The sequence below is a fragment of the Barbus barbus genome (assembly GCF_936440315.1).
Source record: "Barbus barbus genome assembly, chromosome: 38".
NCBI lineage: Eukaryota > Metazoa > Chordata > Actinopteri > Cypriniformes > Cyprinidae > Barbus > Barbus barbus.
Genome location: NC_136716.1, coordinates 2,918,341 through 2,941,300, shown reverse-complemented (window position 1 = coordinate 2,941,300; position 22,960 = coordinate 2,918,341). Strand labels below are relative to the sequence as shown.

The 22,960-nt window shown below is 37.5% G+C and overlaps 1 protein-coding gene across 1 annotated transcript in view; it reads left to right on the top strand.

Annotated features, from left to right (window-relative positions):
- The first annotated feature begins 7,158 nt into the window (after window positions 1–7,158).
- myocd (myocardin) overlaps window positions 7,159–22,960 on the top strand; it is a 105,834-nt gene continuing 90,032 nt past the window's right edge. The window contains exons 1-2 of the mRNA XM_079397483.1: window positions 7,159–7,223; window positions 7,643–7,836. The gene's annotated coding sequence lies outside the window, so the exon portion shown is untranslated. The remainder of the gene's footprint in view (window positions 7,224–7,642; window positions 7,837–22,960) is intronic.

The window sequence follows — 22,960 nt, the reverse complement described above, 5'->3', positions numbered from 1 at the left end:
TCTCTTGGCTCGGCGCTGGCTTTGGGGATTTTTGCAGTGTGATGTAAATGAATATATTAAAATTGAGATTATTACTCAAGGAATGTGTGGACGCCTTGGCCCGTCCGATGCCTTAAAGCCGTCAGCTCAGTAACAAGAAGATTGGTTGTTTATAGAAGTTGAAATGTTCAGAAGGAGCGTATCTTCAGGGCTGATCCCAGGAGCCAGGCATAATTGAAACCAAATGCTGGAAGTTCACTTCAATACGGCTGCGGATCTCGCTTTTATGTAGCTTGGCAAATTGCTCGCCTTTGTCAGCTGTAGTCGGTGTCACGTACCTCCCTACACGCTCGTGTGCGCTTCTGATGCTGGAGATCCTCCTCCGTCAGGTACAATGTGTTTTTGATTGAATCTCTTTCATGTGTTTGCCGCTCGCCCCCAATTGCCTTCTAGAAACATGACATCATTGAGCGGCGTTTCTTAGCGTACCAACAAAAGAATTGCTATTGTTCTTCATCATAGGAATTTGATTACTAATATAGTTCCAGTTCTGAAGATTAAATGTAGTGCATGTATTTCTATTTTGAGTCATGTGTTTATTAATTGCAGTGAACACATGATAACCATTTACATGAAACTCTCAAAAGAATAGTTTACTCAAAAATAAACATTTGCCATCCAGTTTCTTCATCAGATTTGGAGAAATGTAGCATTGCATCACTTGCTCAGCAATGGATCATCTGCAGTGAATGGGTGCCGTCAGAATGAGAGTCCAAACAGCTGATAAAAACATCGTAATCAACATCACTCCAGTCCATCAATTAACATCTTGTGAAGCCAAAAGCTGCGTGTGTGTAAGAAACAAATCCATCATTATGATGGTTTTAACTAAAATATGAGTTCCTCCTGTGACAAAGTCCATCTCCTGTTGTTTCTCACATCAAAATCCACCCATATTTGTTTAGAGCTGTTTTGGCTCGTAAACAGTGATTGATCTGTGCAGATTTCTCTTTTGATTCAGACCAAACTTTTTCTCTGGATGAACTGTTATTATGGATCATGGATTGTAGTTAAAAACGGCTTTCGTGATGGATTTGTTTCTTTTGGCTTGGACTTTCATTCTGACGGCACCCATTCACTGCGAGGATTTTTTTTTCTATGAAGAAGCTGTAGTGGATGTTAAAGGTTCTTCATGGAACCATCAATGGCAATGAAGAGGCTTTATTCTTAAGTGTAGACCAAAGGCCCAACCAGGGACTGGAGTTGAAAATTAGCTCTAGCTATAAACTCTTTTTGCATAGCATCAGTTACTAAACTTGTTTTGTACTATGTTTAATTGCAATGTCCCTGTCAAATAAAAGAGAAAATAAAAAATAAAGACAGATGCCACAATACAAAGTTTTCTTTAACTCTGGAAAATACACATTTTATATGATGGTTTCACCATGAATTTCATTACATTTACATTTGCCTTACATTGTACTTACATATAATTTTTTTACCATATGAAAGTGTCACAACATAAAAATAGTAAATTTCTTGGCACGTGTTTTTCCTTTATGTTATCATGGACACTCGTATTTACATGTGGTGTATATGGTTATTATAGACGCTCATTTTATGATCTGAAATCCTGTTCTGTCATTACAGATGCTTTTCATTTAATTGACAGACTTTGTCTTTCAGACATTCATTTAGTTCGCGTTTTTTGGCTTTACTTTTTGAGAAATTTTTGGTATTATGAGATATGATGTCAATATTTCTCATATGTATTAGACTAAATAATCAAGAGGATTTTGTTACTGTACGGTGTTATTGCAAAGGTGAACCAGGTGAAACAGGATAACCTGTCAATCTCAATAATTGCCAGGTTATGTGAGTGAATCCAACGAGAAACACAGAACAAATAAAACTTTATCATAAATCATCAGTCCTAAGCTGGACAATTCCATATACAGAAGCCCTACTGTTTGTTTGATTATATCAACAATAGCATGAGTGTCATGGCGATGTGCCAGATATACATTCTTATGAGTTTCATGCATTTTTCCGATGTAAAACAAAAAAGGAGCTGCAGTTAGAATGTTATCCTGGTGTATTTCTGTCAAACAGACACCGAAATGTGTATTGATCAGATCCAGTTCAATCAGCTCATTGACCATTCATAGTAACAGACCGAGCGTCTTAAAGAGTTTTTAAATATTTGTCTGATCCAAACACAGTTGATGAGTCACAAAACAACAATGTAAATAGAATGAGTGCTAACGCTTTCCCTCCAAAGTGAGGACGAAAAACCAAATCCATTCTCCGGCATGCATAGCACCAGCATCAGAGTCCATGACATCCATCCAAGAGAAACGGCAGAAATAGCTCTTCTATTCCTGGCCTTCGCCAGCGCTTTGTTTATGTCACTTTTTCTAAAAATAACTTGCATTTTAAAATGATAAGCTTGTTCCATTTGCTTGATTTGATTTCTTTTTTTCTCTGCAGCTGTGATTCATATGAAGTATGTGATGACATAAGCCCCGGTATTTGTATAGTTTCTGGCAATTCCTACTTGATGCTCCACACATCCATCCGCTTTAGTCCAAATCAGAGTCTGATTGCTTCCCTAAGCATGCATCATTATACATCTTTAGGGAATTGCTGTAATCAATGGCAGACAGACTCGGATCTTAACTTCTGTTCTCAAGGAGCTGTTCTGAAATGCATTGATTACGTACATTATAACCGTGCTTTTGATTTCAGGAGAACTTGTGTTTTGTCCAACCTTTTCCAAGATTAAAAATGCATCAAAATGAATATTTCGGAACTGTTTCATAACCACTGCTTGAGGTATTTCACAGAATGATTCACGTGAAGTCACAGGGAACTGGATCATGACGTTTGCTGGAAAATAGACTACACTGAAGAATATTTATCAGATGATAGAAATATAGAGAGATTATCAGGATTTATACTGTATTTGTCAATACCCTATAGCCACTGCATCGTATTTGAAACCCAAATGTCTGAGGCTCTAAATGGTCAATCTTTGCTGTTAAAACCTGTTTCACCTGTTCTACTAGTCGTCTGATTGATAGTTTAGAGTCAAAGGTCTTTTAGTATAATTGTACAAACATCCACCTTCAGCTCGTGCTTCACGTGTCTCTTTGCTCTCACATCTTTACAAATTTTTACAAAGTAAACATAAGAATAACTTCAGTAATACTTCCAGAGGAACGCTTGCTGGACTGAAGCAGCTACGCTTTACTAGATTCTCCATAAATGGTTTTTTTTTTTTTTTTTTTAAATCGGTGAGTCTCAAATCTGATCTTTTGAGGAACGTTTGTTTCCAGAAGCTTTACTTTCACTGCTCCTCAGTGGAGGAATGATATTCCCAAGCCAAAACATCTTGCATCTTTTGAGGAACGTTTATTTGTTCATCTCTCAATCATCATTCGATTGCATAGCCCTATACGTTTTAATCATTTAAATCTCATCTAACTGAGACATATTAGAGATATGTCGAGTGAGGCCTGATTTGATATCATTTTATGTAAGTATCTGCTGTACTGTTAGAAAGATCACATTGATTTACATTACAAGCATCAGAATTTCATCATATAAATATCAGCATCTGCACAGAATGCCATATTTTTGCTTCGTTTGAGTCTCAAAATACAATTGACCTGTTTTTCCTCCATATTCTAACTATATTAGACTATATGAGCCGTAAAAGCCTGATGGACCAAATATGATGCTCAACATAAAACATCAATTTTTTTTTGGTAATTTTGTCTAAAGGTTCTGTTACAATCACAACTAGTAATACTTCACACATAATATATGTGACTTGAGATGACAGAGTGCTCCAGACATCTAAAAGTGAAATGGATAAAGCATATTCTCAACAGTTATCCATATGCTTATTTATCACTCATATCTCAAAACAGCTCTAAATACAATAGTTTTTCTTTGAGTAGTTTGTAGTTCTTCACCATGAGCTTTCTAATGCACACACTCGGTTTATTATGAATGAGACAAATGTGCTTCATTGCCGTCTGCTGTTTTTAAGTTGATTCATGGTCCATAAATGTACAATGATGTCAGGTTAATTTCAACATAATTTTTCCAAAACTAACTTTTTCTTGATAAATGTACCATTTCAAAGCATTTGGCTTCAATCAGCAAGAGATGGAGGATCACTGTATGACTTACATTTGTAAGCAACGTTTCATAATATTTCTGGCAATGAGGGTTAAGATAGATTCTGATCATGGTATGCTACTTTTCATCAGCAGGTATTAAAATATTTGATCAAAATATTTTTTTGTTGTTGCAGTATTTATTCATCTAGACTAATATTCATTAATGCATGTACTATTGTCCATTGGTAATTCATGCTTCCTCATAATGCATTAACTGTTGATCATTTGTTGCCGTTATGGTCATGGGATGAAGCGTATATTGTTTTGTGATGTATTTTGGTATTGCTGTATGTAATACACCGCAGTGTGATGTAATCATGTTGATGGCCATTGTGTGTGGCTGAAGTTGGAGGATCAGACAAGTTGTTTAAAACGGGACGCTATGAAATCCTTTCTATTTTTTCTCCAAATTCCGTCTTTTTTTTTTCTTCCAAATTCAGTTTTTTCTGTTAAATTTTTTCTAGATTCTATTTTTTTTATTTTTTCATTGAAATTTTGCTAGACTCCGATTTAATGGTTAAATTAAAAAAATCATTTAAATTAAATTAAAAAGCATGTCTAATTAATTGAAATAATGAAACATACAAAATTGAACCGCAATTTATTAAAAGTTTAACAAAAAAAATTAATTTAAGGCCCTATGAAATACATTTTGTTTTTTGTCAAATTATTTTTTTTATTTTACCAAATTCAGTTTTCCATTCATTTTCTGGATCCATTTAAATGGTTTCATTATATTGTATTAATCAAAGGCATCTCTAAATTTATTTTATAAAAAAAAACAAAAAAAAAACAATGTATTTTATTTAGTTCTCTTTTTTTTTCAGAAATATTGTTATGCATTTACATTTTTTTTTTTTTTTTGGTAAATATTCCTTAAAAATAATGTTTTAATAATAATTTTGCCATTAGTTGTACATCACATTAAAGCTGCAGTCCGTAACTTTTTTTTTTGTGTTCAAAATGTACAAAATGGATATAATAAGCGAGTACACCATGAATCCATTTTCCAAACTGTGTTTTTGGCTTGTCCTGAACAGTGTTGGGAGTAATGCGTTACAAAAGTAAAGCATTACTGTAACTGATTACTTTTTGCTGTAACGCAGTAGTGTAAGGCATTACTAATACATTTTTACTCGGTACATGTTCAGTAACGCTTGCGTTACAACACACTTGTAGCACAAAATTTAATTGTTCAAAGAAAAATAAAAAACAGCAAGACGGCGAGACATTAACAAATAAAAAATTCCACAAGTTCTATTTCCTGTTCGTGGTCAGTCAATAGCCGCGTGTGGTGTCCAAGTTTGTAAATAAAGACTAAACAACTACATATTCTGATATATTTGTTTAGCGATTTATTTCATTCATCTCCCTCACGCTGGTGGAACTTTGTATTGTGTGACGTAGTCCAGTTTAGGGTGGGTTTTACAGGAGCGCCGCGAGGCTACTGGCCCGACAGTGGAAACGCAGCATGGTTTCGGCATCTGTGCTTGAGGTCCGAGGCTATTAGCCCCGTCCGGCTCGCACTGGCCAGTGGAAAAGCAGCTAATGGGTGAAGATGGCAGAAGATGTACATTCGCGAGATGCCTGGATAGCGCACAGTCGTTATGCTACACCATGTAAAAGTACATTTTGCCATTTTAGAATGTTGATGTTCTACTTCTGTAGTTATTTTGGTGAAAGTAACTAAAAAGTAATAAAGGAGTCATGTAACATTACAATTCAGTAATATTGTAAGGTAAGAAATTACTTTTAAATAACAGTAACAAGTAATCTACAATCTGCGGAGTAGCCCAGTACCTGCGTGATTCGTCATAGACAAAAACAGAGAGAAGTAGTTCCGGCTACAATGTTCTTCCGCAAGACGCACGCAGTTCTGTTTATTATCCGCTAGAGCACCAAAAGTTACGGACTGCAGCTTTAAGTAAGATATTTCTTTCACAGTTTCCTCAAGTTAAACCAAACTTTTATTTTGACGAGTTGCTGTGAAGACCTTTAGGTTTCTGTTTGTATATGTATTGTATAGGTAAAATGCTCCTAAAATGACTCTCCGAGCAGTTCTAGAAATTATGTTCATGTACTCATATTTTGACGAGGCAAAGGCTAAAAACACCAAGCATCATGATGGCTTCAGTCAGAAACACGCAGAACGTGCAGGATTTAAATAGTATTTTTCCGGCGAATTCCGTGACATTCCCGTGTTAAACAGTAAATTCCATTTTTTTATGACTGGATCCCGTGATTCTGTCTGTGTTTTCGCCATCCTGGAAATCTAGGGCCCTACCAACACGAGGTCGTTCAAACCGGGTGGAGCCTGTGACCCGCGGGACGTGTTTTTCTCAGAATTGGTGAGCGCTGGGTCGTGGCGTGTGACGCTCCAGTGCGTTTGTGTGTTTGTTTGTGTGTTTTGTGGGTCTCCAGTGGCCTTCAGATCCTCTGGGGTTCGTCTTTCTGAGTTTCTGCCCAAAAATTCCTACTAGTTGAAGCAACAATGATGTTTTGTCTCCAGTTCCCTTGATTCTGTGAGCGAATGCTGGAGTAGAACTGAAGAGGAAATTCTACGCTGGAGTTATTTTAGGATGTAGATATCGCTTTGTGTATCTCACATGCTCTAATGGGTTACTTTGATAAAACGAGTTTGAATTGAGAAGCGAAGGCCTATTATTTTTTTAGGTTTTGTAGGAGTATTTATTATTGTTGTTGTAGTTTACAGTTTTTCTGATAAAAGGGTAGTTCATGGTATGTTAAAAATTAGTGGTACTTGATGGATCTGTTTTTGACTGATACTAATTTTATTGCAGTGTATATTTTTACATGCATCGATGTAAATATGGGAGTACATGAAACCTTTTGTACTCTTGCAACTTTTCTAGATGCACCACCATATCAAATAAAGTGTGCAAGTCATTTTTCTGGAGATGTTACTTGAGCGCTTCCGTCTGCCGCTCTGACGTTTGGTTTTATCTGTGTGTGAATGCAGACGCTCAGAGAATCAGGCAGCAGCAGATACTGTACACAGCATGATGGGAGTTAGTCGTCAGCAAGATCCAAACCGTGAGTTTCATGCTACGGTTTATTCATTTAGAGCCTTGCTATTTTCATTGGTAAATCAAGCCTGCATATTTCTGAAATCTAATTTTGAATGGTCCTGTTTGCCCGTGGGCTTTGGGCTGGAGATGTTGTTCTGTTTCCAACCACACTAGCAAACCATGATCAACATCAACTACAGGAAAACATCTGGTTCCTCAAACGGCAGTGTATCAACATGAATCGGTGTCGTGTGAGGTTCTGTCAGTGTGTTTTACAGCCCCGTATCAAAACTCATTATGCACAGCACATTCCTCTGCTGTGCAAATCAAGCATCAGTTTTTGTTGTGTTTGTAAAGACATCGTTTGCCAGAAACCCAGTAAGGTTTGCTCATACGGGTTTGTGCATAATGAGTCCTTTAATGTATATGTTGGTTTCTCCACAGATGCACACATCTGAAGCTCTCAGAGGATGATGAGGAGGAGGAAGCTCAGGTGATTCGACCGCAGCTCCTCCAGGACACGTGTTGAGCACCATTTAAGAGCACTACATAGACAACATGATCATCTACTTCTGAGACTGATCTGAGATCTGGACCATGACGATCACGAACACTACTGTTGATCATTAATTTCTCAGGTATGACTATCACAGTACGTTTCAGGATTACAATCCTGATTATAAATCAATATCATGTAGAGTATCTTTCCAATTAATAAGCACTGTAAGATTGAAGTATTTTATGAATAATGGGGTGTCAAAGGGAACGTGTACATGAGATGCTTATTCTGCTACTGCACATAATGTTGTAGTTTCAGTAGATCTGACCCAAAGGTCTGGTTCAGAGCCGGTTTATGCTGGGGATTAAGAAGGATTGTGCTCATCTGAAATCATTTCACCTTGAAGAAAAATACCTGAGAGTATTTAACAATTCAGCGAGTAAAGCACGTCTCATTTCATCTACACGCTCCTCGTCACGCGTCTGATGATCCAGTCGATTGCGCAGCAAAAACATTTTTTTTTACTTGGTATTTTGGTCTTGTTTTCTAGTATAAATATCTAAACATTCTTAAATAAAGATACTTTTAATTGAGAAGCAAAATGGCTTAAGATATTAAGTCTTGTTTTCTAAAAAAACATTTTCTTAGTTTTTGCTTAAAACAACATTGGGGTCTTAAACGTAATCTTAATTCAAGGGGAAAGCAAGATTATTTTTCTGACCCTATTGGCAGGTATTGGTTCCTGTTGCTTACTATTGTTAACCGAGTGAAAGTGGAGCAGGTCTGAGCTGCTCTGATTGGATGGAGGCTGGGCCTAATTTGCATATCTATGATTCCTCGAATACTAACTGAAGTGAGGATGAGTTAAGACACAAAGAAATCATTTTGATTTTATGGAATCAAATTAGTGATCAGCCTGTCCGACACAAAACAGGGCACCTCACACATATTGTGAACAAGAAACATTTGCATAAGTGAAGATTTGCATAGTAAAAATGGGTTAATTATCTTCCTTCTGTCCAGATTTCCTTACGTCACCTTCTTTAAATCATTGCCAGTAACTCTCTTATAAAATGAGATGCAAATTCACATGAAGAGCATTGGCTGTGTGTGTTTGTGTGGAGAGCGCATGGCTTGCTGATGTTACAGGATCTGTGTGTTGAAGTCGTCTGCTTAGGTGAGCGGTGAGTAGATGAAACATCTGCTTACAGTCAAATTCTGCCCTCAAACACGCTGTAAATATTTTGATAAGAGAATGCACTATAAACAACATCAGTCTGTTTGCATATGATAGCCGGCGTACTTCACGATAAAGAATGCTAGAGATGAGCCTCGCGAGAGCAGATGGAGCTCCTCACAGCTCGATCAAGTCCTTTTACTGTAAGTGGCTCTTCTGATATGGGAATATGACGGTGATTCTGTGTTTTTCGGTGTGTTCAGAGGATGATGGGATAGCCCGTCTGTATTTGAACTGTATCCGTCATCTGCTTTGAACCCTTTAGGCTCTGAAAGGCTGCAGATGTTCTCAATCACTTCACTTTACCGCATTAGTTTACTAATTGCATTTGCATAAACAAGTCATGTTTTCCTGTTTATCATGCATATTCCCGTAAGTGGCTTTCATAGTTTGTGTTCGGTGGTCATGAAGTGTGAACATGTGCAGTCGATTCAGCTGAAATCTAATATGGGGATTAATTGGGTAAATGCCTTCATACACAGCAAAAAACGATGGGTTATTTTTTTTAACCCAACCGATGGGTTACACGTATTGGGTCACAATGTTGGGTTCATTTCTAAAACGTTGGGTTATTTTTTTTAACGTTCAAATTTTAACGGACGACAAGTGACTTGCAGTCAGACAACAGAAGAAGCTGCTGCTGTGTCAGTATGAGGTAAGTAATATCGGTTTTTGATATATAACTCTTATAACATATAAAGAATCGTTTTAACGCACTCTAAAATTGAATTTTTTAAATTAATTTATTTTTTTAAACAAAGTTGTAGTTCCCTTTAGTCAGTGTATTGTTCTCCGGAGAATGAGCTCGATTGTAAATAAAGAGCCAAACAGCTGTCTCAGTTAGGTTGCTTGTAGTAATAAAGTAATTTAAAAAATAACAAAGTCTAACGAAACTGTTTAGAGATGTATTACAGCCACCCAACGTTAATAGTGTGTAACATTAGTAGAATGTACAGGTACATCTCAAAAAATTGGAATATCGTGAAAAAGGTCAATATTTTTTGTCACTCATTTCAGAAAGTGAAACCCATATATTATATAGATTCATTACACATAGTGTGAAATATTTCAAGCCTTTATTTCTTGAAATTTTGATGATTATGGCTTACAGATAATGAAAACCCCAAATTCAGTGTCTCAGAAAGTTAGAATATTACATAAGATCAATAAAAAAAGGATATTTTAAACAGAAATGTCAGGCTTCTGAAAAGTATGTTCATTTCTATGCACTCAATACTTGGTTGGGCCTCCTTTTGCATGAATTACTGCATCAATGCGGCGTGGCATGGAGGCAATCAGCCTGTGGCACTGCTCAGGTGTAATGGAAGCCCAGGTTGCTTTGATAGCGGCCTTCAGGTCATCTGCATTGTTGGGTCTGGTGTCTCTCATCTTCCTCTTGACAATACCCCATATATTCTCTATGGGGTTCAGGTCAGGCGAGTTTGCTGGCCAATCAAGCACAGTAACACCATGGTCATTGAACCAGTGTTTGGTACCTTTGGCAGTGTGGGCAGGTGCCAAGTCCTGCTGGAAAATGAAATCAGCATCTCCATAAAGCTTGTCAGCAGAAGGAAGCATGAAGTGCTCTAAAGTCTAAAATTCTGACGTTGTCTCTGGTTCAGAAGTGGCTTGGTAGCCCTTTTCCTGAAGACGTCTGAGCGTGGAGACTCTTGATGCACTGACTCCAGCTTCAGTTCACTCCTTGTGAAGCTCTCACAACTGTTTGAATCAGCTTTGCTTGACGGTATTCTCAAGCTTGCGGTCATAGCTGTTGCTTGTGCACATTTTCCTACCCAAAGTCTTCCTTCCAGTCAACTTTGCATTTAATATGCTTTGATACAGCACTCTGTAAGCAGCCACACCTTTCAGTAATGACCCTCTGTGACTTACCCTCTTTGTGGAGGGCGTCAGTGTTCGTCTTCTGGACCATTGCCAAGTCAGCAGTCTTCCCCATTATTATGGTTTCAAAGAACAAGAGATACCCAGAATTTATACTGTAGGGATGGTCATTTATTGAAACTCAAATGTAAATACATCACATAATTTCAAACTTTTATTTGGAGATAAAGAGCTGGTGATCTCTTGGAGAACTGTGTCCATATTAGTCTGTTTATGTGTATCAGTGTGATCTGTGTGTGAGAACAATCACTTTACATTTGAAGTGCTAGATGTATGATCTGATATTTATAAGGTCAGATGTATTCGAGGGGACTTAAATAGTTTGAAGGCTCGTTTAATTGCGGTGAGATTCTATCTGTCGCTGACCGCTGGATTAATATCTGTTGTGGCAACAGGTGACGGCTCATGCTTGAGTGGCTCAGATGAGATTTCCTGCTGTTCCTTTGTGCCACAGTCGTGGCTGAGCACTTTAACAGCGACACGGCAGATAATTGAACAACTGTTCTGTTACAGCGCTTTCTGAGTATGTCAGACGTCAGTGCCGCTTCAGAGAGAACAACTCCAGGTGATCATCGAGGACACAAGCATTAGAGATTCAGTTTTTATATTTTACGGATCATTTGCTGCAGCTCTTTGCAAATGTTAAACTGTTTTTGATCAAACAATGAAAGTCAGTGGGGTCCAAAACATCCCAGGACTTGAATGAATAAAAACATTGAAATGTCTTCATTTATGTTCCGCAGGAGGCAGAAGTCACACAGGTTTGGAACAGCATTAGCATCAGTACATGATGACAGGATGGTCATTTTTTGGTAATGCAAACTTTCTGAAACTTAAAATATGGCAAAATGAATGGTTGTGAACTACAGAAATCATTGACTGAAACGATGATGTTAAAATAGTGTTTCTCCAGTGGCAATGTTTATCTAATTCATGCATTATTTAAAATCACTCAGCTAAACATTGATTTATACCAGCAAAACTCATTATTATGGGTTAAACCCAGTCAGAACAGGTAAGATTTTTTCCAGTGCATGACAGACGTGTTTCAGCTAGTAGTACTGAGACTGTTTTAAAAAATAGTTTATGAATATCATTCAGAGTTTAATCTCGTTGTAGAGTTTAAAGAAAGTAAACATGATAAACATGCTGCCAAATGGGGAAAGATGATCAAAATGAGCAATCACATCACTTAAAATATGCATTTTGTGAAAATCGATCGATTTCGTTGTGTTTCCTGGCTGATCCTGGAAAACAGCCACTGCCATCAGAGCGCTTTGGAGAAGAAAATAATTCAGTAGCTCTTATCACATGGGAACCAGCACTTATCTGATGATATCACAGCAAACTTTCCAAACGATCTCAAACGTCAGTAGGTCTTAAAGTCACTGCATTTTTGGGATGCTTTCCGCAGACTTTCAGATCGAAATATCACTATATTACAGCTCAGATCTGACTCTCTTTCATAAAGCCATTAAGCCAGAGCTTGATAAAACAAAATCTATGATGACAGCTTGTTATCTCTGTCATTTAATGCAATAAAACGCTCGTGGAATCGATCAGACAGGCCGAGCGCTGAATACATAAACATGAAAGCTAATCATGTTGAATTCTGATTACGCTGATTATCTCAGACAATGACGGCCTGAGCGCTGGCAGAGTCCCGCTTCATTTCCTACCGGTTATTCAGAGTCTCATTTTCTAAGTCAAAACAAGCAGTCGTAGTGCATAATGGAGCCTGGCATGTGAGTCCTATGGAGTCTCTGTGAACGGGCAGCTCCTCCTCGAGCTGCTGTTGCTGTTGGTATGTGTCAGTACTGACAGCGCTGATGTGAATCTGATGACAGAAATCATGTGAACACTCTTATCGTGACGCTTATCGTAAATATTAGAGCAATCACAGCAGCTATTAGGCTTCTTGGCTAAAAAACTGTGTTGTTCACATGCCTATGGCTAGAACAAGAGCTGATTAATGGTAATAGCATCACATCAACCAAAAAACAGCCAGCCTCTTTTTTATTTTACAGGGAAGGGAAAGGGAAGTGGTGTGTGGCCAAATATGGTGACCCATACTTGGAATTTGTGCTCTGCATTTAACCCATCCAAGTGTACACTCAGTAGTGAACATACACCTGGAGCAGCCAATGCTGTGGCGCCCAGGGAGCAGTTGGGGGTTCGGTGCCTTGCTCAAGGGTCTCACCTCAGTCGTGGTATTGAGGGTGGAGAGAGTGTTGGTTATTCACTCCCCCACCTACAATCCTTGCCATACCTGAGACTCAAACCCACGACCTTCAGGTTACAAGTCCAACTCTCTATCCATTAGGCCACGACTGTCCCTCCAGTTCAAGATACAGTTCACCCAGAAATGAAAATCTGCTGAAAAGATGCTCACCTTCAGGACGTCCAATATGTAGATGAGTTTGTTTCTTCATCAGATTTGGAGAAATGTTGCATCGCATCACTTGCTCACCAAGGATCCTCTGCAGTGAATGGGTGCCGTCAGAATGAGAGTCCAAACAGCTGATGAAAACACCACAATAATCCACACCACTCCAGTCCATCAGTTAACATCTTGAGTGTTTATAAGAAACAAATCCATCATTAAGACAATTTTAGCCAAAATAAGAATCCATAATCCATGCATCCTCCAGTATTAAAAGTGGTCTGGTCTTAATCAGGAGAGAAATATGCAAGCACCGTTTACAAGCCAAAACAGCTCTAAACAAATGTGTGGGTGGATTTAGATGTGAGAAACAACACGAGATAGACGTTTTCAGTAGATGAAAGCGTTATTATGGATTATGGACTCATATTTTAGTTAAAATATTGATGGAATGGAGTAGTGTGGATTTTTTGTGGATTATTGCGATGTTTTTTTTATCAAGCTTTTTGGACTCTCATTCTGATGGCACCCATTCACTGGAGAGATCCATTGGGGATTTTATATTATTTTTGTATTGTGTGGTTTCCATCAGCAGATCTTGCAGCCTCTGAGCTGAAAGAGTGGTTTTGTTTCAGCTCTTTGGCGTCAGGAGGCTTATAACTACACCAGTTCAGTGACCCAACACCAGTTAGAAATCTTCTGCTTTCTCCATCGCTGTTTTTGTTTGCATATCTCACATTCCTCTTTTTCTTAATTGTTAACATGAGACTAGATAAAAATCCAGCATATCCTCCTCTCTCAGCTTGTACAGCGGCTCGAAGGGTTAAAGCTCTCGCGTCACTGAGTGTCAGAGAGATTTCACACATGGCTTCAGCACTAGGTGAAGCAAACATAACATACAGCCTTTTCCATGAGACTCAGGTTGTGTATTTCTATAGGACATCTGTGTGTCACAAATAAAATGTAGAAGCACAAGGTGAAAGAAGTTTTGCTTATAAAAAGCTGCCTCTTTCCACTGATCATAAAGAGCTTGACAGTCATCTAAACACATATACACAGTGTACAATATTTAGCTTTGTTGTCCATAGAAGAAAACCATTCGTCGGGAGTGGTTTATAGTAAGAGAACACAGGATAAACAGGTGGAACATTCCAGCACGTTGATCTGGAGACGCCGAGTGTTCATCAGGTAGACGAGATTCAGCCGGAGATGATTTGTGCTCCAGAGGCTTCTGGATGCAGATGGAGTGTTTGCTTGAAAACTCATAGATGTTCAAGAGTGATGGAGAATCCTAGCTGTGTGATGAAAGGTCAGGGAAAAGGATCCGCTGTAACGTGTCACGTATGAAACAGCCGCTCGCTTTGACAGACGCTATTGTGGAACAGCATCAGAAACGAGCTGCTGATGTTGATGAGAAAGGGCTTGAGGAGAGTAACGCTGTTCAGGTGCATGCAAACACCACAGCCGGATCTGAGATCCTTGAGAAAGTGGTTGACAGGAGGACGCAGATGCAGCTGCTGCAGAAAACACACATAAACAAGCATTACTCCTGGAATAGAGGGGATACAGATACAGACATATCAGCTAGAAGAAACTGGACCTGTAAGTGTGTCGTAGGATAGCTGGTGTACACTAGAAGAATAGTGTCAGACAGACACATGATGTGCTTCACACATGGACATGACACACACATTTCCAAAATCTTAAGCTTCAGGAAGATCAACTGGCTTCTACACGTTCTCAGTTTACTGTCTGCTGGAAAATACCAGACATGTTTATTATAGATGAGAATTTTTTATTTGAGTTTTTTGCCTATTCATTTGTATTATCATTTGACTTTTTTATTTTATCATTATTTTCTCTATTATCTTTATTTTATTATATCTAGTCATTTTTTGTGTATTTTTGATCTTATTACTTTTTCTATGTTAGTTTATTTATTACTTATTCAGTTTTGTTAGTTAGTAATTCTGCCATATATATATATATATATATATATATATATATATATATATATATATATATATATATATATATGTGTATGTATGTGTGTGTGTGTGTGTGTGTGTGTGTGTTGTATTACATTTCTCAGCACGGTGTGATTTACTATCTAGTAGCATTTAAAGTTTAGTAGTTTTATGTAATGTATCTCAAAAAATGAATGACTAAAACTGAAATGTATTAATTTTATTTCAATTATACATTTTTTATTTCAAATTTAATATAATATTTACAGTCATGGAAATGTATTTTTATTTTTTACGTTTTTAATGTAGTTAATTTATTTTATTGTCTGTTTTTAGTTATGTTTCTGTTTTATTTTAGTTATATTAATATATTTTATTTTTATTCTCTTATGTTTTTTTTATTTTAATTTATTTTATTAATTTGATATTTTTTCTTACTTTATTCTAATGTAATTAAAAAAAAAATATTTAATACTTCATTTAATATCATGTTTTTTGTTCATGTCTATTCAAAGCTTTGCTTGTCTACCACAATAGTATAATGTCTTTGAATTATCTTTACTTGGGGACTCAGCAAACATTAATGATGATCTGATATGGGCCTAGACTGCCATCATTCACCACATCAAATAAAAACTATTAAAGTATTACTTCTTAGGTTGCCAGAAAAGAATACGATGAGAGGATAACTAATCTTCAGACATTATATTCCTTAATCATTCTCAGCAATAAGCTTTGTTTATGGTTAGCTAGACATGTAATTATTTTTCAAAGTTCATCCAGATGTGTCTATAGGAGCTCTCTGAACGCAGTCGTTCAGGGTTTATTTTCAGACTCCGGCCACAGCATTGTTAGTGTATTTGTTTTATCATATCTTTTGTGGTTATGCACAACCATTTTTTATTCTGATCTTCCATAAAAGCATAAATACGCGACTCGGCGTGGCACGCTTTAAAAGCTTGCTCGCCCATTAAAAGGAAGATCTGGCATCAAATCTGTCAATTTCCACGTGTTATCTGCTCTGTCTTGAATCTGGGCAGACCTGCCCACCCAAGACGCCTCGCGACGCTCGTCTCGCCAGCATATCTCCGTCAGCTCAGAGTAAATACACTCCCTTTCTCGGGAAGCATGGAAACTTATTCTTACAGCAGATGACCGAACCATTCACTCCACTAATACACAACCACAACAATAAGTTACTGAGCCATTATGAGGAAAAACATGATGCTGGAAAAGGACAAACATGGACCAACTGTTACATCTCATTTCGTATCATTGAATGATGTCTCTGAAACACCACAAATGCCACGTTTGCTTGTTTTCGTATGCTGTGCATGATTCTAGTGTGTTTATCGGTTTCTTATCTGAATGGATGTGGGTTTGGTTCATGATTTCCCTGCATGTCACTGTTTTTGTCTTCTAATTCTCTGACGGACATAAAAACTTTCCCCGTTGATCATGTTTTGACGTTTGAGGTTTAACCTTTCACCTTTAAGACTGGTGAAGTCTGTGACCTTGCCGTTCTGACGCATATATATAGCATCAAATCCCAGTAGGGCAGTTCTGCTTATACAAACGGATCGAAATAGATATTTACACGTTCTTGATATTTTTTCTTCACGCTATTAAATTCATACAGACAGTTTAAAAATGTTCCCATGACTAGGTCGTTCCAGCAGCCGGGCGTTTCTGCTCGAGCCTTTATTTAAACCCTAAACTCATGGGAAAGCTATTTCTGAACTCACTCAGCAAACACTGCCAGCTGTTTATTAACAGGTGCAGAGGCACAATGAACTAATAATAGCTGTTTAAAGTAAACACACTGATCAGAATAGATCTCTGGCATGGAATCTATACATTAATATGAGTTTTTGAGAGTTATTCTGAACCATGACTATTAATGAATGCCACTGAAAATGGTTCCCTGGCTGTATTTCCACATCTGGTTTTATCTGATGTACTGAGAGGTTATTAGATGGGTCAATGACATATAAGAGGGTTTATAATAAAGAAATGGAAATAACTTTATTCCATGACAAAAACAAAATTTTATATCAGTTTAAATCTCACAATTCAGACTCTGTTTCTTGCAATTTGGAGGAAAAATTGCAAGATATGAACTCAGAATTCAGACTTTTTTTCACATTTTTGTTTAGTTTTTTTCTGCCACTAAATACAAAATGTAATTACAACTTTTTATCTCACAGTTCTGACTTTTTTTCCGTCCAATTGTAATTGTATATCTGTTTATATCTCACTGTTCTGTTTATCTTGTAGTTCTCAATTTTTTTCAAAATTTTTCAACAAAATCTGAATTGTGAGATAAAAAAGTTGCAATTACCTCTTTATTATTTTTATTTTTTATTTCTCTAATATCATGAATTATGAATTGATTAAATTTTAAGGGAATATATTACATCCTGTCCTGAACTAATCATGCCTGTTTTTTTTTTGTTTGTTTGTTTTAATATATATCACGATGACATTTTTTTTTATGCCCCCAATGAATATCAAACTGAATTGATTCACAAACATGCTTATCATGCCCTTATCACGGGGAAGTCGTGGCCAAATGGTTAGAGAGTCGGACTCGTAACTCAAAGGTTGCGGGTTTGAGTCTCAGGTCCGGCTAGGATTGTAGATGGGGGGAGTGTATGTACAGCCCTCTCTCCACCCTCAATACCACGACTGAGGTGCCCTTGATCAAAGCACCGGACCCCCAACTGCTCCCCGGGCGCTGCAGCATAAATGTCTGCCCGCTGCTCCAGGTGTGTGTTCACTGCTGTGCGTGTGCACTTTGGATGGGTTAAATGCAGAGCACGAATTCCGAGTATGGGTCACCATACTTGGCCGTATGGCACTTCACTTTCACTCACATCAGTATATGTCAGTTCAAAGTCAGTTTATCATTTATTCAGTGATGTCATCATCCAGCTCAGATCAGTTCTCTTCAAATAGTGTCTTTGCAATCAAGTTGACAATATTACCAGAAATTAAGTGTCCCCAGTAACCAGGTTACTGCTAATTTATCCATTAATTTAATGGACATTTCAGTTAATCCTAAAACACAATGCAATGCAGTGCAAAATTCAAAATACAGTAAAAAACAACAACAACAAAACAATACGGAAAAATGCTTCATATTAATAAAAAGTACATTGTGCCCCAATTCATGCATTTTTTACAGTTTGCCTTGACAAGTAGCTAAGAATGAATGTTAACTGACATGAAATATTTAAAAATACCAGTTTTGCATTTTATTTGCGATATTAAAATGGTTTCTTTCTGGTTTTAGTTTCAATGTCGTAACCCTGCTGTGTGCGGTGCGTGTGAATCTGAACACATAAACATCACGGTATCAGTAGGATGTTGTGTTTCTGCGTCTCTGTATGCACAAGCTGCACGTAAATATTTCTGCATGGAATTACATGCCTTCGCTCTTCAGCTGCGTTTTTGTAGGAATGTCTTCAAAACAGTTTTGAGAAGCTACTTGCTGCATTTGACGTTCAGGTCTGAATTGTTTGTGTATAATGGATGTATACACAGCTGTCAGCTTCAGAAACACCACCGTCCATTTAATCGCATCCAGCCTTCCCTCGGAAAACCCTCGCGTTCTTCCGAGCAGAGTGAGCAGAACGCGGCGGACTGGAGCAGGACGTGCATCTGGGAGCCCAGCGACCCATCTGACTCTCCTGCCACTCTGTTTTTCCCACACACACTGGCAGGACATGAGCTTCATCTCATTTGCAGCGCTTTCACAGGAGCGCCTCAGGAATTTCACATTAATTCCTGTCCTAACTTATGATTTATAGCTCAGAGAAGGGCAGCAGACTTGCTTATGATGTTCAAGCCATCAATGGCAGGATTACAAGAGTCTGGAAGGTCATCAAAACATTACAGCACTTCTATTTCCCAATAAAACCTCAAGAAAACATGTTTGAAGAGCTGAAGAGTTTCATATCTTCTATGAACATGAAACTGCAAACATCATAAATGATCCCAAAGCAGAATTTCTGGCAAATTTTAGTTCATTTCTCAAAATTTGGACATTTCATCCTTGAATTGTGTGTCCCATAAACAGGCTTCCGTTTTTCAACTTCTATTTTTAAAAATAACATAAATGTTACAGGTGAAGTCAAAACTTTACATATACCTTACAGAATCTACAAAATGTTAATTATTTTACCAAAATAAGAGGGATCATACAAAATGCATGTAATTGTTTATTTAGTACTGACCTCAATAAGATATTTCACATAAAATATGTTTATATATAGTCCACAAGAGAAAATAATAATTTAATTTATAAAAATGACCCCGTTCAAATAAATAGTGATTCTTAATACTGTGTTGTTACCTGAACGATCCAAAGCTGTGTTTTGTTTTGTTTAGTGATAGTTGTTCATGAGTCCCTTGTTTTGCCTGAATAGTCAAACTGCCTGCTGTTCTTCAGAAAAATCCTTCAGGTCCCACAAATTCTTTGGTTTTCCAGCATTTTTGTGTATTTGAACCCTTTCCAAGAATGACTGTATGATTTTGAGATCCATCTTTTCACACTGAGGACATTACATTCAAACGGTTCAAACGCTCACTGATGCTCCAGAAGGAAAAGCCATGCAGTAAGAGCCGGGGGGCGTGAAAACTTTTGAACAGAATGAAGATGAGTACATTTTTCTTGTTTTGCCTAAATATCATATTTTTTCTTATTTAGTACTGCCCTTCAGAAGCTACAGAAGATACTTACATGTTTTCCAGAAGACCAATTAAGTTAAATTTACCTTGATCTTCAAATTCAAAAAGTTTTCACGCCCCGGCTCTTAATGCATGATTTTTCCTCCTGGAGAATCAGTGGGCGTTTGTCAGTCATAGTTGGAAAGGGTTCAAACACACAAAAATGCTGGGAAACCAAATAATTTGTGGGACCTGAGGGAACAGTAGGCAGTTTAACAAACAAGGGACTCATGAACAACTATCACTAAAAAAAAAAAAAAAAAAAAAACAGCTTTGGATCATTCAGGTAGCAACACCGTATTACGAATCAAGTGTATGTAAACTTTTGAACAGGGTCATTTTTATAAATTCAACTATTATTTTATCTTGTGGACTATATGTAAACATTTTTTATGTGAAATATCTTATTCAGGTCAGTACTAAATAAACAATAACATGCATTTTGTATGATCCCTCTTAATTTGTTAAAATAATTAACATTTTGCAGATTCTGAAAGGTGAATGTAAAGTTTTGACTTCAACTGTATATTTTAATGGAACCATACAGCTGGTCCTGAACTAACCTTGCCTGGCTTTTTTTATTTCATCACACTGATCTTTTTGATTTCATGCCTCCTATACATATCAAACTGAACATGCTCATCATAGTCATGTCAGTATATGCACGTGCCTTGCATATGAAATTTATTTCTAAGGATGACTATAGCTGTCAGTACCATAATACAAAGGCAGGATTACAGGAGTCTGAAAGGTCAGCAAAACATTAAAGCGCTTTTTCTCAATAAACGTCACAAAAGCCACGTCTGAAGAGCTTCACAGCTGAGCTTGAATGTAAAACTTCAAACATCATAAATGCTCACAGTGCCATATTACTGTCTGATTTGAGTTTATCAGCATGCAGACTCAACCATTATGACATACACGTATATGCTAATCACAGGAAATTTGGATTTTACATTTGCTGGGAATATGGATGTGTGAAATTAGACTTGTTTTCCCTTGAGCCTTTAAATGTCTCATGCTGAGTACTGAAGCACCAGGTCTGGAAAACTGATGAAAGGCGTTCTCTCGGGCCAGTTTGTGTACTGGGAGAAGCAAAGCTGGCATCTCTGCTTTGCTCTTCATTGGACTCCCACAGGATGAGCAGAGAACATCGGACCGGCCCGTTTCCCAGCTGCCACTCCACAGACTATCCGTCCTCCTCACCGCTCGTATGACGTCTTATGAAGGGGCTTCCCCCCATTCTCGACTCGTCCCGAGGGTCATTTGTTTGGTCGTCTTCCATCATCGCTACATTTAGATAAGCTAAAATAAGAGCAGTTGCATTGCGAAAAGGCCACAACAAGGCGAGCTCACGTTTAACTGACTGATTTAAACCCCAAACATCAGCTGAGATTTGTGTTCGGTTCACTCCCGCACAGACTCAGCGGGATTCCCATCGACTGAAAGAATCAGATAGAGAGTCTCCAAGGGACATGCTGAAGGAGTGGTAAAAAAAAAAAAAAAAAAAAAAAAAGTCTTATTTAATCATGTCATTTTCAACCCCATTTTATTTATTTTTCCTCCCATGGAACACGAAAGGAGATTTTAGAATGTTGGGTAGCGTAGTAAATTCTGTTGAATCCAGATTGATTCACAAAACAGGTCTCAAATGCATCATTGGTCAAGTCATCTTTACCTCTTTTTTTATCTACAGTATAGAGCTTTACACAACATTGTTTCAAAGCTGATAAACAATAAAATAGTGATTTAATGAAGCAAACCGAATTCATTCTGCTGTAAAGCAGCTGCAAAAAGACAACAGTAAACAGTCATTATTAATCATTAGCCAGCTGTGGTCGCAAGTTTTGTCTTTAGCAACAAAGTTCAACAATTCAGTTTTTCCTAAAACCAATATCGCAAACTTGTGTTTTTGGATTTAAAGGGATAGTTCAACCAAAAATTAAAATTAACCCATGATTTTCTTAACCTCAATCCAGCCTGTGTATATGACTTTCTTATTTTAGATGAATACAATAAGATTTAAATTATAAAGATTATATATTGATTTAAACTTTTATAAAGCTCTTCCAAGCTTTATAATGGCAGTGAATGGCTGTTGAGATTTTGAAGTCCAATAAAGTGCATCCATCCATCATAAAAAAGTGCTCCACACGGCTCCAGGGGGTTAATAAAGGCCTCCTGAAGTGAATCGATATGTTTGTGTAAGAAAAATACCCATATATACAACTTTATAAACCGCAATCTCGCTCTAAATGTCGTACGCGTGTTCATGAGAGAGTGGCGTTCCAGCAGATGACGTAGAAAAATAGTCTGGCTAAATTAACAGTAATGACATAGACTGTTGCAGGTTTATTTAGTCTGCTGTCTCTTTAAGACCTCGTGCACGTGCATTTTGACATAATTTTGTGTGTATTTGGACATTTTATAAGGCACAAAATATAACAATTCTGTAGTCGCGGGCTGTTTCAGAGGTGGCTTTATGTGTGCATGCTTTGGGTGTGGGCGCACAGAAAGTGGTCTGTAAGAGAGCGTAAGACAGCAAAGTTACTATGGTTTAGGGAAACAGGCATGACAAGCCAGTTGATTTCCATTCAAGTTCATTCACTGAAACTGCATGGAAAAAAAGAGGTACTGGCATATTATTCAAAATTCCTTCATTTGTGTTGGGGATTGAACGATTACCGGGCTGACGATAAATCATGATACAATTCCCCACGGTTAGTATTACACTTTCATATTTTAATTATCATTAAAACCGTATTCTATGATAAATAAATACTGTCCAGCATGAAGCAGCATAAGGTGCTTACTAGTCTCTCATGCACACTACATGCAGAGTAGTTTGTTTTGTGTGAAAACAAGCTGGGAGGTTTTAAAAGAGTGCAAGGGAATACAGTATATAGATGAATAAATCATATGAATGTACAAAGGTTCTGATTGTTTTCAGAAAAGATTCTATGGCATTTTGTTTTCATCTTCACTCCATGTAAATCTAATTTTGTTGTTCCATAAGCACCACCTTGAGTCAGAGAGTGGATTTACA